The sequence below is a fragment of the Carassius gibelio genome, chromosome A3 (genome assembly GCF_023724105.1).
Source record: "Carassius gibelio isolate Cgi1373 ecotype wild population from Czech Republic chromosome A3, carGib1.2-hapl.c, whole genome shotgun sequence".
NCBI classification, from domain to species: Eukaryota; Metazoa; Chordata; class Actinopteri; order Cypriniformes; family Cyprinidae; genus Carassius; species Carassius gibelio.
In genome coordinates this window covers 4,370,167-4,390,060 of record NC_068373.1, presented here as the reverse complement: position 1 = coordinate 4,390,060, position 19,894 = coordinate 4,370,167, and the positions used below count along the sequence as shown (strand labels likewise).

The following is a 19,894-nucleotide window of genomic DNA, read 5'->3' as shown; positions in this document are numbered from 1 at the left end:
GATCAAGATTGTCAGTTTACAGCTTTCTGAGTCCAGTAATGTTGAAATAGTGCATCTGTTCATATGAATTGAAATTAAGCCCAAATCTGCTCAAAAGCTTTTCTCTCTATTAGAGAAAGCTGTTTCATTCAGTATTCAGTGCAAATCTTGCCAAACTGAAAGATGCTTATGCCTTATGAAATACAATGTTTTCTGCAATGCTGTAAGACAGTTTTTAATGTGTTAGAAGTTATATGCACAAAAACTTATGTTAGGACTTCAATGATCAAGATTGTCAGTTTACAGCTTTCTGAGTCCTGTAATGTTGAAATAGTGCCTCTGTTCAAATGAAGTGAAATCAAGCCCAAATCTGCTCAAAAGCTTTTCTCTCTATTAGAGAAAGCTGTTTCATTCAGTATTCAGTGCAAATCTTGCCAAACTGAAAGATGCTTATGCCTTATGAAATACACTGTTTTCTGCAATGCTGTAAGACAGTTTTTAATGTGTTAGAAGTTATTTGCACAAAAACTTATGTTAGGACTTCAATGATCAAGATTGTCAGTTTACAGCTTTCTGAGTCCTGTAATGTTGAAATAGTGCCTCTGTTCAAATGAAGTGAAATCAAGCCCAAATCTGTTCAAAAGCTTTTCTCTCTATTAGAGAAAGCTGTTTCATTCAATATTCAGTGCAAATCTTGCCAAACTGAAAGATGCTTATGCCTTATGAAATACACTGTTTTCTGCAATGCTGTAAGACAGTTTTTAATGTGTTAGAAGTTATTTGCACAAAAACTTATGTTAGGACTTCAATGATCAAGATTGTCAGTTTACAGCTTTCTGAGTCCTGTAATGTTGAAATAGTGCCTCTGTTCAAATGAAGTGAAATCAAGCCCAAATCTGTTCAAAAGCTTTTCTCTCTATTAGAGAAAGCTGTTTCATTCAATATTCAGTGCAAATCTTGCCAAACTGAAAGATGCTTATGCCTTATGAAATACAATGTTTTCTGCAATGCTGTAAGACAGTTTTTAATGTGTTAGAAGTTATATGCACAAAAACTTATGTTAGGACTTCAATGATCAAGATTGTCAGTTTACAGCTTTCTGAGTCCAGTAATGTTGAAATAGTGCCTCTGTTCAAATGAAGTGAAATCAAGCCCAAATCTGCTCAAAAGCTTTTCTCTCTATTAGAGAAAGCTGTTTCATTCAATATTCAGTGCAAATCTTGCCAAACTGAAAGATGCTTATGCCTTATGAAATACACTGTTTTCTGCAATGCTGTAAGACAGTTTTTAATGTGTTAGAAGTTATATGCACAAAAACTTATGTTAGGACTTCAATGATCAAGATTGTCAGTTTACAGCTTTCTGAGTCCTGTAATGTTGAAATAATGCCTCTGTTCAAATGAAGTGAAATCAAGCCCAAATCTGCTCAAAAGCTTTTCTCTCTATTAGAGAAAGCTGTTTCATTCAGTATTCAGTGCAAATCTTGCCAAACTGAAAGATGCTTATGCCTTATGAAATACAATGTTTTCTGCAATGCTGTAAGACAGTTTTTAATGTGTTAGAAGTTATATGCACAAAAACTTATGTTAGGACTTCAATGATCAAGATTGTCAGTTTACAGCTTTCTGAGTCCTGTAATGTTGAAATAGTGCCTCTGTTCAAATGAAGTGAAATCAAGCCCAAATCTGTTCAAAAGCTTTTCTCTCTATTAGAGAAAGCTGTTTCATTCAATATTCAGTGCAAATCTTGCCAAACTGAAAGATGCTTATGCCTTATGAAATACAATGTTTTCTGCAATGCTGTAAGACAGTTTTTAATGTGTTAGAAGTTATATGCACAAAAACTTATGCTAGGACTTCAATGATCAAGAATGTCAGTTTACAGCTTTCTGAGTCCAGTAATGTTGAAATAGTGCATCTGTTCAAATGAAGTGAAATCTAGCCCAAATCTGCTCAAAAGCTTGTCTCTCTAATAGAGAAAGCTGTTTCATTCAATATTCAGTGCAAATCTTGCCAAACTGAAAGATGCTTATGCCTTATGAAATACAATGTTTGCTGCAATGCTGGAAGACAGTTTTTAATGTGTTAGAAGTTATATGCACAAAAACTTATGTTAGGACTTCAATGATCAAGATTGTCAGTTTACAGCTTTCTGAGTCCAGTAATGTTGAAATAGTGCCTCTGTTCAAATGAAGTGAAATCAAGCCCAAATCTGCTCAAAAGCTTTTCTCTCTATTAGAGAAAGCTGTTTCCTTCAGTATTCAGTGCAAATCTTTCCAAACTGAAAGATGCTTATGCCTTATGAAATACAATGTTTTCTGCAATGCTGTAAGACAGTTTTTAATGTGTTAGAAGTTATATGCACAAAAACTTATGTTAGGACTTCAATGATCAAGAATGTCAGTTTACAGCTTTCTGAGTCCAGTAATGTTGAAATAGTGCATCTGTTCAAATGAAGTGAAATCTAGCCCAAATCTGCTCAAAAGCTTGTCTCTCTAATAGAGAAAGCTGTTTCATTCAATATTCAGTGCAAATCTTGCCAAACTGAAAGATGCTTATGCCTTATGAAATACAATGTTTGCTGCAATGCTGGAAGACAGTTTTTAATGTGTTAGAAGTTATATGCACAAAAACTTATGTTAGGACTTCAATGATCAAGATTGTCAGTTTACAGCTTTCTGAGTCCAGTAATGTTGAAATAGTGCCTCTGTTCAAATGAAGTGAAATCAAGCCCAAATCTGCTCAAAAGCTTTTCTCTCTATTAGAGAAAGCTGTTTCCTTCAGTATTCAGTGCAAATCTTTCCAAACTGAAAGATGCTTATGCCTTATGAAATACAATGTTTTCTGCAATGCTGTAAGACAGTTTTTAATGTGTTAGAAGTTATATGCACAAAAACTTATGTTAGGACTTCAATGATCAAGATTGTCAGTTTACAGCTTTCTGAGTCCTGTAATGTTGAAATAGTGCCTCTGTTCAAATGAAGTGAAATCAAGCCCAAATCTGCTCAAAAGCTTTTCTCTCTATTAGAGAAAGCTGTTTCATTCAATATTCAGTGCAAATCTTGCCAAACTGAAAGATGCTTATGCCTTATGAAATACAATGTTTTCTGCAATGCTGTAAGACAGTTTTTAATGTGTTAGAAGTTATATTCACAAAAACTTATGTTAGGACTTCAATGATCAAGAATGTCAGTTTACAGCTTTCTGAGTCCAGTAATATTGAAATAGTGCATCTGTTCAAATGAAGTGAAATCTAGCCCAAATCTGCTCAAAAGCTTGTCTCTCTAATAGAGAAAGCTGTTTCATTCAATATTCAGTGCAAATCTTGCCAAACTGAAAGATGCTTATGCCTTATGAAACACAATGTTTGCTGCAATGCTGGAAGACAGTTTTTAATGTGTTAGAAGTTATATGCACAAAAACTTATGTTAGGACTTCAATGATCAAGATTGTCAGTTTACAGCTTTCTGAGTCCAGTAATGTTGAAATAGTGCCTCTGTTCAAATGAAGTGAAATCAAGCCCAAATCTGCTCAAAAGCTTTTCTCTCTATTAGAGAAAGGTGTTTCATTCAGTATTCAGTGCAAATCTTGCCAAACTGAAAGATGCTTATGCCTTATGAAATACAATGTTTTCTGCAATGCTGTAAGACAGTTTTTAATGTGTTAGAAGTTATATGCACAAAAACTTATGTTAGGACTTCAGTGATCAAGATTGTCAGTTTACAGCTTTCTGAGTCCAGTAATGTTGAAATAGTGCCTCTGTTCAAATGAAGTGAAATCAAGCCCAAATCTGCTCAAAAGCTTGTCTCTCTATTAGAGAAAGCTGTTTCATTCAATATTCAGTGCAAATCTTGCCAAACTGAAAGATGCTTATGCCTTATGAAATACAATGTTTTCTGCAATGCTGTAAGACAGTTTTTAATGTGTTAGAAGTTATATGCACAAAAACTTATGTTAGGACTTCAATGATCAAGATTGTCAGTTTACAGCTTTCTGAGTCCAGTAATGTTGAAATAGTGCCTCTGTTCAAATGAAGTGAAATCAAGCCCAAATCTGCTCAAAAGCTTTTCTCTCTAGTAGAGAAAGCTGTTTCATTCAGTATTCAGTGCAAATCTTGCCAAACTGAAAGATGCTTATGCCTTATGAAATACAATGTTTTCTGCAATGCTGTAAGACAGTTTTTAATGTGTTAGAAGTTATATGCACAAAAACTTATGTTAGGACTTCAATGATCAAGATTGTCAGTTTACAGCTTTCTGAGTCTAGTAATGTTGAAATAGTGCCTCTGTTCAAATGAAGTGAAATCAAGCCCAAATCTGCTCAAAAGCTTTTCTCTCTATTAGAGAAAGCTGTTTCATTCAGTATTCAGTGCAAATCTTGCCAAACTGAAAGATGCTTATGCCTTATGAAATACAATGTTTTCTGCAATGCTGTAAGACAGTTTTTAATGTGTTAGAAGTTATATGCACAAAAACTTATGTTGGACTTCAGTGATCAAGAATGTCAGTTTACAGCTTTCTGAGTCCAGTAATGTTGAAATAGTGCCTCTGTTCAAATGAAGTGAAATCTAGCCCAAATCTGCTCAAAAGCTTGTCTCTCTAATAGAGAAAGCTGTTTCATTCAATATTCAGTGCAAATCTTGCCAAACTGAAAGATGCTTATGCCTTATGAAATACAATGTTTGCTGCAATGCTGGAAGACAGTTTTTAATGTGTTAGAAGTTATATGCACAAAAACTTATGTTAGGACTTCAATGATCAAGATTGTCAGTTTACAGCTTTCTGAGTCCAGTAATGTTGAAATAGTGCCTCTGTTCAAATGAAGTGAAATCAAGCCCAAATCTGCTCAAAAGCTTTTCTCTCTATTAGAGAAAGCTGTTTCATTCAGTATTCAGTGCAAATCTTGCCAAACTGAAAGATGCTTATGCCTTATGAAATACAATGTTTTCTGCAATGCTGTAAGACAGTTTTTAATGTGTTAGAAGTTATATGCACAAAAACTTATGTTAGGACTTCAGTGATCAAGATTGTCAGTTTACAGCTTTTTGAGTCCAGTAATGTTGAAATAGTGCCTCTGTTGAAATGAAGTGAAATCTAGCCCAAATCTGCTCAAAAGCTTGTCTCTCTAATAGAGAAAGCTGTTTCATTCAATATTCAGTGCAAATCTTGCCAAACTGAAAGATGCTTATGTCTTATGAAATACAATGTTTTCTGCAATGCTGTAAGACAGTTTTTAACGTGTTAGAAGTTATATGCACAAAAACTTATGCTAGGACTACAATGCTCAAGATTGTCAGTTTACATGTTTCTGAGTCCAGTAATGTTGAAATAGTGCTTCTGTTCAAATGTAGTGAAATCAAGCCCAAATCTGCTCAAAAGCTTTTCTCTATATTACAGAAAGCTGTTTCATTCAGTATTCAGTGCAAATCTTGCCAAACTGAAAGATGCTTATGCCTTATGAAATACAATGTTTTCTACAATGCTGTAAGACAGTTTTTAATGTGTTAGAAGTTATATGCACAAAAACTTATGTTAGGACTTCAATGATCAAGATTGTCAGTTTACAGCTTTCTGAGTCCAGTAATGTTGAAATAGTGCTTCTGTTCAAATGAAGTGAAATCAAGCCCAAATCTGCTCAAAAGCTTTTTCTCTCTATTAGAGAAAGCTGTTTCATTCAGTATTCAGTGCAAATCTTGCCAAACTGTGTGGTGTCTTTTGCCGGTTCTCAGAAGAATCAAACTCAGTCAGGGATTTTTCTCTCAGAAGAAAAGACTTTATTTCAAGCAAAACAAAGCCGAGCCCCCTTGCAAGGGGATCTCTCGAATGGTATTTCGTTTCTCCTTATATACACTATATGGGGCGGTTCCACATAGTAAATCTTTTCCTTTAGACTATACTTTTCATAAATCACAAGGGAGGGGAGGCCCTTAATGTATGTCTGACCATATGCTTTTCATTAGCTCTGTACATTCCAGGGCGTAGGCAACCTTCTATTAGATTTTAGGCCTATAAGAGTTTAATAGAATAATAACTTTAAAACAAAATGGCTAGATTCACATTGATTATATACTTGATTAATTGAAACTTTACTAATAAAAATCTTCCACATATTCTCCCCTTTGAGACTTAATAAGTCTCACATTTGATTATTCTTATCCAGAGTGCTACTCCATAATCCAGTCATATTAGTTACACTAGCTAGTGACTAAATAAGTCACATTGTATTATCCCCAGTGACTAGATTATGAAATTCCACTCTGAGGGATTACTGGACCAAACATCTCTCTCCTTTTTTGACTAGGAGCGAGTAAAAGATCCAGTCTCCCTAATTCCTTCTTTAATAGTACACAATGTTAAAAGCGTGAGCGTGTAATTGGTTCAGCACTTGCCTGTGGTTATCACAGTTATGTATAAAAGACATAAAATACATACATTACATCAATAATTGAATATCACAAGATTATAAAAGTTGATCTTCAGCTCAGATACCTTATGTATCGTAGAGAGCCTCCCTGGGCCAAAGTTCAACTGGCACTTATATCCAGGGTATGGTTCACCCTTAGACATCTTCAACATCCTCAGAGTCAATAGAACTATCGTCAAAAGTTTGCTCATTTAAGTTCAGTTTGTTTAGCCATCCTTCATAATATTCCTCCAGACTCTTTTCAATGATCCTTTGTTGATTATTTGGGACTTTTATCACTCCCATTTGCTTAACAGTAGCATTGATGATTAATGATCTTAATAAAGGTAATACACAGCAAAATAATAATCCTCCTATTAATATGGCAACTCCTAAAAACATTCCTAGTTTAACAAACCATGCTCCTCATGCTCCAAATTTCACATCAATCCAATCCCAAAAGTGTTGGTCTCTTCCGGCATTTGTTGTAATTTCATTTCTTAATTTTTTAATTTTTGTCATAACTTCACTGAAAGCTCCTCCAGGGGCGGTGTTATTTGGGATGAATATACAACATTGATCTCCAAACATAACACAAACTCCTCCCTTGTCTGCCAAGAGCCAATTAAGAGCCTGTCTATTTTTCCATGTCATTCTACTTGTTGCATGCACTTGGTCGCCTAATAAGGTTAAGGCCTCATCAGTATAATTAATGAATCTTTGTTGATTATAATAGATATAATTAATCCACTCTGTATTTTTGTTTGGTGTGATCCAAACCAGGATTGACTCAAAACCTCCTTTTATTTCACTTCTTGCCTTGAATTTATTAGGAATTCCTCTTGGCTGTCCAATTGAGTCTAAATATACATCTGGGTCTGGCTCGTATCCTCTTTTAGTTCTATTGTCTTCCTTGTTCGTGCTCTGTTCTGTTCCCCATTGTGCCAAGCTAACTTCTTGAAGTAACCGTACTCTTACACATATACCTTTCCATCCAACTGGTAAAGAAGACAATAATATTTCCCCTCCACAGATCCAAAAGAAATCTGCTATTATTAATGATTGATCTTCATAAATTTCTATTGGAGGTAAGGCTATAGTTTGATTTTCACATTTTTCAGGTGCTATCTTACTTCCTTTAGTTGTTCCGAATGCTAAAAGTTCTGGAGCTCTAGAAGGAACTCCTGATTTCCAAGAATTTTTCTTATCTATATACCAAATAATAGCAGATCTTCCTTTGAATTTACCCACATCTTGGGTTCCTTTTGGTTTATGGAAACACTCATATTCTTGTTTATAATCTATGCTATACCATTTTGGAATCTCTACTTTTTGTTTTTCAATTTTTATATTTTGACCTATATCTGAATACTGACACCAGGATCCCCAGAGTGGTCTAAAGAAATAATCTGTTAATTTAGGATTTCCTAAAAATCCAAGGCATTCAGCAATAAAATATGGCCTGGTAAATTCTGTTAAATGACAAAAGTTTCTCCCAAATTGGGCACATTTTCGGTAGTCATATGGATTTGGTATGGCTAATACTTTGTTTAATGGAGATTTGGAGCACAGCAAGCAATTTTCTTTTCCTGTTTCTTTAGCTGTAAAGGCTGCCCATTTATACCATTCATTGTTTTGGGCTGTATCCCATAATGCATCAATTTGACTTATGTCTTCATCACCTTGAACATCATAATCAATGTCTCTACGATTTTTGATTATCGTTGGTTCTGTTGAGTTGATCACATTGTCAGTTTTGTTCAAAGGTTGTAAAGTCAATTGAAGGGAAGTCAGGTTGCTTTCTATCGGTTGAGTTTGAGTCTGCATTATGAGATGCATTAGGCATAGGATGGTCTTCAGACATGTTGTCAGACTTATTCTCTGTCCTCTCCAGTTTGTCTGACAGGAGGAAAGAGCTCTCGTCAGTTTGCCCTTCATCATGTGTCTCTGATTCTTCCTCATTGCTCTCTCCTGCATTGTCTGGTTGTCTGCTTTCCTTTCTTTCTGCCTTTCCTGTGGGAACTCTAGTACAGTGGTTTAGATGATACCAGGTTGTGCTTCCCTCCACTTGGACTGCTGTTGGAGTAGCTCTCACCACTGTGTAGGGTCCTTCTCTCCTGGGCTCATTCCATTTTCTCCGGAATACCCTCAGATAAACTTGGTCCCCTGGAACAACTGGACAGGCCGTCTCCGATTCCTCACTGGGCTCTTTTCTTATTTCCTGTAAATAGATAGCTTTATGTATGGCAGTTAGTTTCTTCATATAAGAGCGAAGTTCCATTTGTAATTGTTCTAGAGGCGGTCCTTTATAGGGACCTCTACAATATGGCACAGGCATGGGTCGGCCCGTAAGCATTTCATGCGGTGTTAAGTGCGTGTTCCTGTTAGTTTGCATGCGATAGCTCATTAGTGCGAGCGGTAATGCATCGATCCAATTAAGTTTAGTACTTTCACATATTTTGTTTATTTTGGCCTTGATAACTCCATTAACCCTCTCCACTATCCCTTGTGACTGAGGTCTATAAACGCATCCTAGTCTCTGTTTTATTCTTAATTGTTGCAACACTTGTTTCACAGTTTTTTGTATGAATGCCGACCCATTATCTGAACTTATTTCTGATGGAATTCCAAATCTAGGAATTACCTCTCTTGTTAGGAATTTAATTACAGTTCCTGCTCCTAGATCCGCGGATGGTACTGCTTCCACCCACCTGCTAAACCTGTCTATGATAACCAGCATGTATCTTTTGCCTTGTACACGCTTTATCATATCCACATAATCACATACAAGATGTTTAAAGGGGCCTTCAGGTGTTGGAATATGGCCTATTGGTGTCACCATGCCTTTTCTTACATTGTATTTAGCACATACTTCACATGTGGACAAAAATTCATCCACCCTTGCATATAAATAAGGAGACCAATATCCTTGCTGTTTAATTTTTCTTACTACTTCTCCCCTTGCACAATGATCAAAACCATGTGCATCTGTAATAAGAATATTCAATAGTGAAGTAGGTGCAACAATGTGTCCTTCATGTGTACGCCAATTCTCCTGTGAGTCTTTTTTAGCTCCCCTTTGTTGCCACATTGATTGTTCATAGGGGCCTGCTTGTTGTTGTATTCGAATAATGTCATCCAATTGAGGATGAGGCTCGATAAGTACAACAGGTGCTAATACTGCTACCTGACACCCTGAAGCTTTTTTAGCTTCTAGATCTGCTGCATTATTTACTTTGATGACATAGTCATTTCCCTTCTTGTGTGCTTGACATTTGATTATTGCTAGTCGTTTTGGTAGCATCATAGCAGAAATCAATTACCTTATTTGTTCACTATGTTGGATGGGAGTCCCATCACTCTTTTTGAAACCTCTTTGTTTCCACACTGCTCCGAATAGATGACATACACCATGAGCATACGCTGAATCTGTAAAAATGTTAGCAGTTTGTCCTTTTGCTAACTGACATGCAGTTGTGAGAGCTTTTAATTCTGCTAATTGAGCAGAGCAGGTCTGTACACAATGTTGTGATATCACAGATTCAAATTCTTTTTTGTTATTCTTCACTACTGAATATCCTGTATGATTTCCTTCGTGATCCCTAAAGCTAGAACCATCTACAAAGTAAGTTACTTCTGCTTCAGTAATGGGTGTTGATTCTAGATCTGGTCGTAATCTAGTAAATGCCAAGGACTCATTCACACACTCATGAGGTTCTCCTTCGAAAGCCAAAGGAATTAATTCAGCCGGATTAACTGTATGGCATCTTTTAATGGTAACATCTGGATATGTGAGTAATGAGGAATAGGCTAGAATTCGAGCTTGTGTCAGAACAAATTTCCCTTGTTCTATTAATTCCACAACTTTGTGATGGGTATATATTGTTACTGGATACCCCATAGTTATTGTGGATGCTTTTTCATAAGCATAATACACTGCAGCTAAACCCTGTTGGTAACATGGTGGGTATCCCTAGGCTACATTGTCTAACTTTGTGCTGTAGTATGCTATAGGCTTTTTTTTCCTCCCACTACAGGTCTCTTGCATTAATACAGCTGATGCATAACCATCAACTCTATTTGCCACATATAGATGAAACATTTTATCATATTCTGCCATTCCCAGGGCAGGGGCCTGTTGTAATTTTTTTATTGCTTCAAATGCTAGTAAGGCATCTGTGTTCCATTTTAATGGATTTCTTAAATGTTGTAATCCTGCTTGTTTCATCATTTCTCTCAAAGGCCCTGTCTTTACTGCATAGTCCTCTATCCAATCGGCACTAAAGCCTGTCATTCCTAGAAACGTCATCATTTGTCCTACTGTCTGAGGTAACGGTGTTTTACTTATACCTTCTAACTGAGCTGGAGCTATAGCTCGTGTACCAAATGCAATTAATCTTCCCAAGTATTCCACTTGAGCCTGGCAATTCTGCAATTTGTTTTTAGACACCTTGTGTCCTCCTTTTGCTAATTTTGTCAACACCTTAATTGAGTCTTTGTGACATTGTTCTAGTGAGGTAGAACAGATAATTAAATCATCCATGTATTGTAATAGTGTACCATCTATTACAAGGTCTTCTAAATCAGCCTTCAGAATCTTGTTGAATATATGTGGTGAATGTTTATATCCCTGAGGAAGTCTAGAATATGTATATTGCTTATTTGCATGTGTGAATGCAAACAAATATTTACTCTCTTCTGCAAGCGGTACACTGAAGTAGGCAGAGCAAAGATCAATTACAGTAAAGTATTTGGCATCAGGAGGGACATTTGTCAGTAAAGTGTGTGGGTTTGGTACCTCAGCTGGCATATCTTCCGTTATTTCATTTATTGTTCGTAAATCATGAACAAGTCGCCATCTGGTTTTGTCTGATTTGATTACAGGCATAATTGGAGTGTTACAGTAACTAGTAGTTTCTATCAATACCCCTGCCTTCACTAAGCCTTCAATTGTGTCCTTTATTCCTGCTTCCGCATCTGCCCTTAAAGGATATTGTGCTTTTCTAGGCAGACGTGCATTTGGTTTAAGTTGAACTCTTACTGGATTTGCTGATTTTATTAATCCAATATCTGTGTCATGTTGAGACCATAGTTCAGTTGTTACCTGACACTCCATTTCCTTAAATAATTCAGTCTCATTTGTGTTTATTAAATCAGATGCTGTAGTCATCTGTGTTACTTTCTTTTGGCTGATAACTACTTCCTGTGGAATTCCCAGCAAACTGGTTGCACACAGAATTTTGATGTAATTTTTGTCAGCTGAATGAAAAATCAATGGGTTTTCTGTTGATTCCCATTTGCTTTGTTCTGCCCTTTTCATCATTGGTCCTAAATCTTTTGCTTTCCAATTTCTTCCTACATATACTGCAATATGCGGGACAGAGTTATTTACATTGAACCATTTTTTGACAAATTCACTTTCTGGTATGTTTAAAGCTGCTCCCTCCTTACCTATGATGATGTACTGGGAGACTATCTCAATCTGCTGTCCTTTTGTTTCTTTTTGCCATTTCTGTTCTATATTTTCATCTCTTTCTTGATCATACATCATTGTGCAATGAAATTCTGACTTTGATAGCTGTGCTTCAGGTATCTGTGCTTCAATAAACTTTCCCCATTTATTGACTGTCTGTCTCACATCTTGTTCTATCTCACCTATCCAAAAAACATTTGCTTTTGGCTCTGCAACCATCATTTGTTTTTCTGTTCCTATTGAATCAATATATATACCTTCTGGAGAACACCACATTTGTAGTCCTAATTTACATAATGCATCTCTTCCTAACAAATTAATAGGAGTTTGATTTGATACCAGAATGGGCATTGTTATACTTTGATTTTTGTTTGTAGACACACTGGAGCTGTTATGGGAATCAATTGCATTTTTCCCGAGAATCCTATTGTCTTTGCAAATTTTCCAGACAAGGGGAGATGTGAAGCATATTTCAAATTAATGCACGTTAAATTTGCCCCCGTATCAACCAAAAATGTATCTCCCTCTATTTTAATCTGCATAATAGGCTCTTGATCAGCTTTTGTTGATAAAATTGGAAGCTGACTCTCCCCTTTAGGATTCTCTGGGCACCCCTAATAGCCTGGATTGGGACCTCCCCAAGGGTTTACTGGGCCCTGTACTGGACCCTGAGTAGGCTGTTGCCAGCTCATCCCCCTTCCACCATGAGGTTGCTGTGGCCATTGCTGATTTGGACAGTCAGCTTTGATGTGTCCGGGCTGCGCACAACCCCAGCACAATGGTGGAGGCCTGTCTCTGCCTCTGCCTCTGCCTCTGCCTCTTTGCTGTATGGGGTTTTTTCTCCATCCCATTTGTCCTGGCTGTTGAGTATAAACGTTTATTATGGGCACAGAGTTCAAGTGTTCATTTGGAGGGACTGCTGTAAGTGGGCTTGACTGAATAGTAGGTTGTGGAGCAATTACTGGAGGCATTAAAGTCATTTGTTCTGCTGTCGCATTTGTTACTGAAGCTTTAATATTTTTCTTATTCTTCTTTGTGAGTTCTTCAAGCTGTAATTGAGTTAGTTTACGTTGTAACTCTTTCTCTTGACTTTTGAGTTTTAGTTCATTTTTTCTTTGTTGTTCCACTGCATGAGACACATGGTCACAAAACTCTTTGTGTGTTTTAGAAGTTAAACCGACCACATCCTCCAGCTTGCTTTTTACTGCTGGCGGCATAGCATCGATCACAGCTTGCCTAAACAATGTTGACATTAATGGGTCTCCCTCGGGATCCCCCTCAGTTTCTTGTTTCCACCTTTTCAGCTGTTTTTGCACATAAGTTATTGGATTCTCTGAATCTCCAATTCCTTCTCCCTTCAGTGATTTAGGATTCAGTCTGATCGGATACTCTGCACGCAATGCCTGCCATACTGCTGGGCGGAATGCATCAAAAACAATCCCATCCATATTGTGAGAGTTCACTGCTCTGTTTAGAGTTGTTGTAAGAAGAATTTCATCCATCTTTGTCACCTCCAATAATTTTAGCCAGCAGAGCTTTAACATCTCCCACTGCCAATAGCTTTCCCATTGTTTCCTCTTCAAACACTTTAATGAATTTCCCTGCACCCTCATGAATATCAGGAAGGCGAGTGACAAGCCCCTCGAGGTCCTGTGAAGCCCAGGGGACATACTGTCCTTGCTCACCCTTGATTAAAATTGGGAGCTGAGCGGCCAGTGGTCTAAGTGTCCCTTTATCTCTGCCCTGTTCCCATTTACTGTTATCAAATAACTCCTCTGCCTGATTCTCATCCTCACTACCGTAGAACAACTTACTCTTTCCTCTCTCCAACTTATTTACCTCTCTGATCTTCTTCCCTGATTCTCTAATTTTCTCTTCCATTTCTTCTTCCAAAGCTTGTGCTTGTGCTATAATATCTCTATCTTCCCTCCGCTTTCTTTCTAATCCTTCCTCAAACCAGGTTTTATCTTCCTGACTTGCTTTCATTTTTTCTAACGCTGTACGTGCTTGTCTGTAACAGTCAAGTTGCAAACCTTCTGCACTTTCCTGTCTGGTTTGCCTCTGTGTTTTTACAGCTGGTTCCTCTCTATCATCCATCTCTAACTGCCCTTCTAACTCTAGTTCTCCTGTTACCTCCATGGTTCCCTTGAGTATTGGGAATTCTCTTGCTAAAGGCAGATAAGGAGGGGGGTCTGCATATTTCTTTTCTTTTCTCATGTTATCTTTCTCTGCCTCCTTCAGGACTTTCCTAGCCTGTTTTATACTCTTCATCATATCTTCACCTTCTTTTTTAAACAGCGCAAGTATTTCTTTCTCTTTTTCCCTTTTTGTTTCTCTTTTTTCTTTTTTCATATTGATGCTTTTAGTTTTATAATTTTTTATCAGAGTTTCCATTTCCTCACACAATGCCACATCAAATGTCCCTTCCTTTGGCCATTTTGTCGTCATATTTTTTGTTCTCTTCTGCCATTTTTTTGAGATTTTGTCTATTTGCGCTTTACACAGTGGATTTTTTAATCCAATGATTTCCACTGGTGTGGCTGCCATATCTTTATTTATATTATTACCACCAAAAATCAACTTTTTAGTTTTATATAGTAACTTGGTTACAATCTCTTCTTTTCCTTTTACTGAATTTAACTATTTTTTACCCATTTCACCCTACTTTCTATTCTTTTTTATGTGTCATACCCTTTTGAATTTAGTTTTTTATTGTCTCATGCGTTTACACTTTTTAAATTTATATTATTATTTAACTGTCTATTTTATTTACTCTATTTTATTATCACTTTGTAGATAACTATTTCTAACAATAATTCTTTATTTTTATTTTTCTTTCCTTTTTTGTCCACCCATGTATTAAAACTTTAATGTGGGAACTTCCTCCCTTGCTCTCACTCCCACTGTACTGGGCTCAGAAAATGTTCTCCCCTTTCACACAGACATCCAAAATGCAAAACTCTATTATAGATCTCGGTTCAAACTTTATTGATACTATTTCCCTAAGCCCATTCACACTTGCTACACTCTTTATTGAGCCAGAGTGCTTATGCTTGCATACTTTTTCCCTTTATCTAAGGGATAATCAGTCATTAATTGTCCTTTTATTATCAAGGCTCATCATACATTCATCCCTCTCAAGTGGATATGGGTTGAGTCCAATTCTGCCAGTTCACACTTAAGTGAAGGTCCAGGAACGGTGCTCAACCCTTACCCACCCAATACGGAATTTATTTGTTCATACATTCATCACCATTCACAAATTCATTCGTCCGGACACAGATACATCCACACAACAAAACACAGCTCTTCCTAGAGCTCCTTAAGGGCCCACCTATTTCTGTCCTTCGAGAATTTCACCTATACTTTCTCAAAGCGGTATCCGTGGGACTTTTCCTCGCGATTCCTTAATCTGCTTATCCGTTTATCACTGTCCTACTTGGTACAGCTATCCAATAAACACAGATTTTACAATGTCTTTTTGCCTACACTATTTCTGTTTTAAATCTAGGTTACCTTACAAGGCTTTCCTATTAATAAACCAAATATGTGCATGCAGTTATTTCTTCTGGAGTAAAACCCCTTTTTCAATTTGGATATCCTATTTTTTCTAAATTTGGAAGAGTAGATTTTAAGTGTCCTTACCACTCAGAACTGACCTCAACCAACACAAACGAATTTTATAAGCAAAAATGCTTACCTTGTTTTATGGTGGCCACCCGGTTGTGTTGATCATCGGTCAGCTCAAAAGCGGCTGTCCACTCTGCCACTCTTGTCCAGTCCCATCTGGGGTGCCAAATCTGTGGTGTCTTTTGCCGGTTCTCAGAAGAATCAAACTCAGTCAGGGATTTTTCTCTCAGAAGAAAATACTTTATTTCAAGCAAAACAAAGCCGAGCCCCCTTGCAAGGGGATCTCTCGAATGGTATTTCGTTTCTCCTTATATACACTATATGGGGCGGTTCCACATAGTAAAACTTTTCCTTTAGACTATACTTTTCATAAATCACAAGGGAGGGGAGGCCCTTAATGTATGTCTGACCATATGCTTTTCATTAGCTCTGTACATTCCAGGGCGTAGGCAACCTTCTATTAGATTTTAGGCCTATAAGAGTTTAATAGAATAATAACTTTAAAACAAAATGGCTAGATTCACATTGATTATATACTTGATTAATTGAAACTTTACTAATAAAAATCTTCCACAACTGAAAGATGCTTATGCCTTATGAAATACAATGTTTTCTGCAATGCTGTAAGACAGTTTTTAATGTGTTAGAAGTTATATGCACAAAAACTTATGCTAGGACTACAATGCTCAAGATTGTCAGTTTACATGTTTCTGAGTCCAGTAATGTTGAAATAGTGCTTCTGTTCAAATGAAGTGAAATCAAGCCCAAATCTGCTCAAAAGCTTTTCTCTGTATTAGAGAAAGCTGTTTCATTCAGTATTCAGTGCAAATCTTGCCAAACTGAAAGATGCTTATGCCTTATGAAATACAATGTTTTCTGCAATGCTGTAAGACAGTTTTTAACGTGTTAGAAGTTATATGCACAAAAACTTATGCTAGGACTACAATGCTCAAGATTGTCAGTTTACATGTTTCTGAGTCCAGTAATGTTGAAATAGTGCTTCTGTTCAAATGTAGTGAAATCAAGCCCAAATCTGCTCAAAAGCTTTTCTCTATATTACAGAAAGCTGTTTCATTCAGTATTCAGTACAAATCTTGCCAAACTGAAAGATGCTTATGCCTTATGAAATACAATGTTTTCTGCAATGCTGTAAGACAGTTTTTAATGTGTTAGAAGTTATATGCACAAAAACTTATGTTAGGACTTCAATGATCAAGATTGTCAGTTTACATGTTTCTGAGTCCAGTAATGTTGAAATAGTGCTTCTGTTCAAATGAAGTGAAATCAAGCCCAAATCTGCTCAAAAGCTTGTCTCTCTAATAGAGAAAACTGTTTCATTCAATATTCAGTGCAAATCTTGCCAAACTGAAAGATGCTTATGCCTTATGAAATACAAAGTTTTCTGCAATGCTTTAGGACAGTTTTTAATGTGTTAGAAGTTATATGCACAAAAACTTATGCTAGGACTACAATGCTCAAGATTGTCAGTTTACATGTTTCTGAGTCCAGTAATGTTGAAATAGTGCCTCTGTTCAAATGAAGTGAAATCAAGCCCAAATCCGCTCAAAAGCTTTTCTCTGTATTAGAGAAAGCTGTTTCATTCAGTATTCAGTGCAAATCTTGCCAAACTGAAAGATGCTTATGCCTTATGAAATACAATGTTTTCTGCAATGCTGTAAGACAGTTTTTAACGTGTTAGAAGTTATATGCACAAAAACTTATGCTAGGACTACAATGCTCAAGATTGTCAGTTTACATGTTTCTGAGTCCAGTAATGTTGAAATAGTGCTTCTGTTCAAATGTAGTGAAATCAAGCCCAAATCTGCTCAAAAGCTTTTCTCTATATTACAGAAAGCTGTTTCATTCAGTATTCAGTACAAATCTTGCCAAACTGAAAGATGCTTATGCCTTATGAAATACAATGTTTTCTGCAATGCTGTAAGACAGTTTTTAATGTGTTAGAAGTTATATGCACAAAAACTTATGTTAGGACTTCAATGATCAAGATTGTCAGTTTACATGTTTCTGAGTCCAGTAATGTTGAAATAGTGCTTCTGTTCAAATGAAGTGAAATCAAGCCCAAATCTGCTCAAAAGCTTGTCTCTCTAATAGAGAAAACTGTTTCATTCAATATTCAGTGCAAATCTTGCCAAACTGAAAGATGCTTATGCCTTATGAAATACAAAGTTTTCTGCAATGCTTTAGGACAGTTTTTAATGTGTTAGAAGTTATATGCACAAAAACTTATGCTAGGACTACAATGCTCAAGATTGTCAGTTTACATGTTTCTGAGTCCAGTAATGTTGAAATAGTGCCTCTGTTCAAATGAAGTGAAATCAAGCCCAAATCCGCTCAAAAGCTTTTCTCTCTATTAGAGAAAGCTGTTTCATTCAGTATTCAGTGCAAATCTTGCCAAACTGAAAGATGCTGATGCCTTATGAAATACAATGTTTTCTGCAATGCTGTAAGACAGTTTTTAACGTGTTAGAAGTTATATGCACAAAAACTTATGTTAGGACTTCAGTGATCAAGATTGTCAGTTTACAGCTTTCTGAGTCCAGTAATGTTGAAATAGTGCTTCTGTTCAAATGAATTGAAATCAAGCCCAAATCTGCTCAAAAGCTTTTCTCTCTATTAGAGAAAGCTGTTTCATTCAGTATTCAGTGCAAATCTTGCCAAACTGAAAGATGCTTATGCCTTATGAAATACAATGTTTTCTGGAATGCTGTAAGACAGTTTTTAATGTGTTAGAAGTCATATGCACAAAAACTTATGTTAGGACTTCAATGATCAAGATTGTCAGTTTACAACTTTCTGAGTCCAGTAATGTTGAAATAGTGCTTCTGTTCAAATGAAGTGAAATCAAGCCCAAATCTGCTCAAAAGCTTTTCTCTCTATTAGAGAAAGCTGTTTCATTCAGTATTCAGTGCAAATCTTGCCAAACTGAAAGATGCTTATGCCTTATGAAATACAATGTTTTATGCAATGCTGTAAGACAGTTTTTAATGTGTTAGAAGTTATATGCACAAAAACCTATGCTAGGACTACTAAGATTCAGATATTGGGCATTGACTCTTTTCTTTTTTTCTTGCAAGATTATTATATAATTTGTGAAAAATTTCCAAAAAATCTTAAAGCAATTGGTATTACCAGGGGGTCTCCCATCCAATTACTAACCAGTCCCAAACCTGCTTAGCTTCCGAGCTCAGGCATGATCTGGAATAGCCAGGGTGGTATGGCCATAAGCGAAGACTGCTGCAAAGAGAGAGCTATTTAAAGATCAGCCAATCAAATCGCCCATACATTATATAAGTAGGAATGAAAACCCAAAAGCTTACAGCACCTGGTATTCCTAGGCGGTCTCCCATCCAAGCACTAACCAGGCCAATACCTGCTAAGATTAAGAGATCGGGCATTGACACTTTTTTTTTTTTTTTTTTAAGATTATTATATAATTAGTAATAAATTTCCAATAATATTAGAGCACCTGGTATTCCGAGGCGGTCTCCCATCCAAACACTAAACTGGTCCTTAACTGCTAAGATTCAAAGATTGGGCATTGACTCTTTTTTTTTTCAAGATTATTATATAATTAGTACAAATTTCCAAAAATATTACAGCAACTGGTATTCCGAGGCGGTCTCCCATCCAAGCACTAAACAGGTCCATACCTCCTAAGATTCAAAGATTGGGCATTGACTCTTTTTTTTTTTGCAAGATTATTATGTAATTAGTAAAAATTGCCAAAAATATTACAGCAACTGGTATTTCCAGGCCGTCTCCCATCCAAGTACTAACCAGGCAAAACCAGCTATTATTCAGAGATCGGGCATTGACTCTTTTCTTTTTTTCTTGCAAGATTATTATATAATTTGTGAAAAATTTCCAAAAATCTTAAAGCAACTGGTATTACCAGGGGGTCTCCCATCCAATTATTAACCAGTCCCAAACCTGCTTAGCTTCCGAACTCAGACATGATCTGGCATAGCCAGGGTGGTATGGCCATAAGCGAAGACTGCTGTAAAGAGAGAGCTATTTAAAGATCAGCCAATCTAATCGCCGGTACATTATATAAGTAGGAAAGAAAACCCTAAAGCTTAAAGCACCTGGTATTCCCAGGCGGTCTCCCATCTAAGTACCAACCAGGACCAAACCTGCTTACCTTCCGAAAGCAGACGAGATCAGGCATAGCCAGGTTGTTACGGTCGCAGGCGAAGGATACTGCAAAGAGAGGACTATTTAAAGATCACCCAATCAAATCGCCCATACATTATATAAGTAGGAATGAAAACCCAAAATCTTACAGCACCTGGTATTCCGAGGCGGTCTCCCATCCAAGCACTAACCAGGCCAATACCTGCTAAGATTAAGAGATCGGGCATTGACTCTTTTTTTTTTCAAGATTATTATA

At 36.7% G+C, this 19,894-nt stretch overlaps 2 pseudogenes; both read right to left on the bottom strand.

Moving 5' to 3' along the window:
• Positions 1-18,611: 18,611 nt before the first annotated feature.
• On the bottom strand, positions 18,612-18,730 carry LOC127963025 (uncharacterized; annotated as a pseudogene).
• Positions 18,731-19,374: 644 nt separating this feature from the next.
• Positions 19,375-19,493, bottom strand: LOC127962836 (uncharacterized; annotated as a pseudogene).
• Between the last annotated feature and the right edge of the window lie 401 nt (positions 19,494-19,894).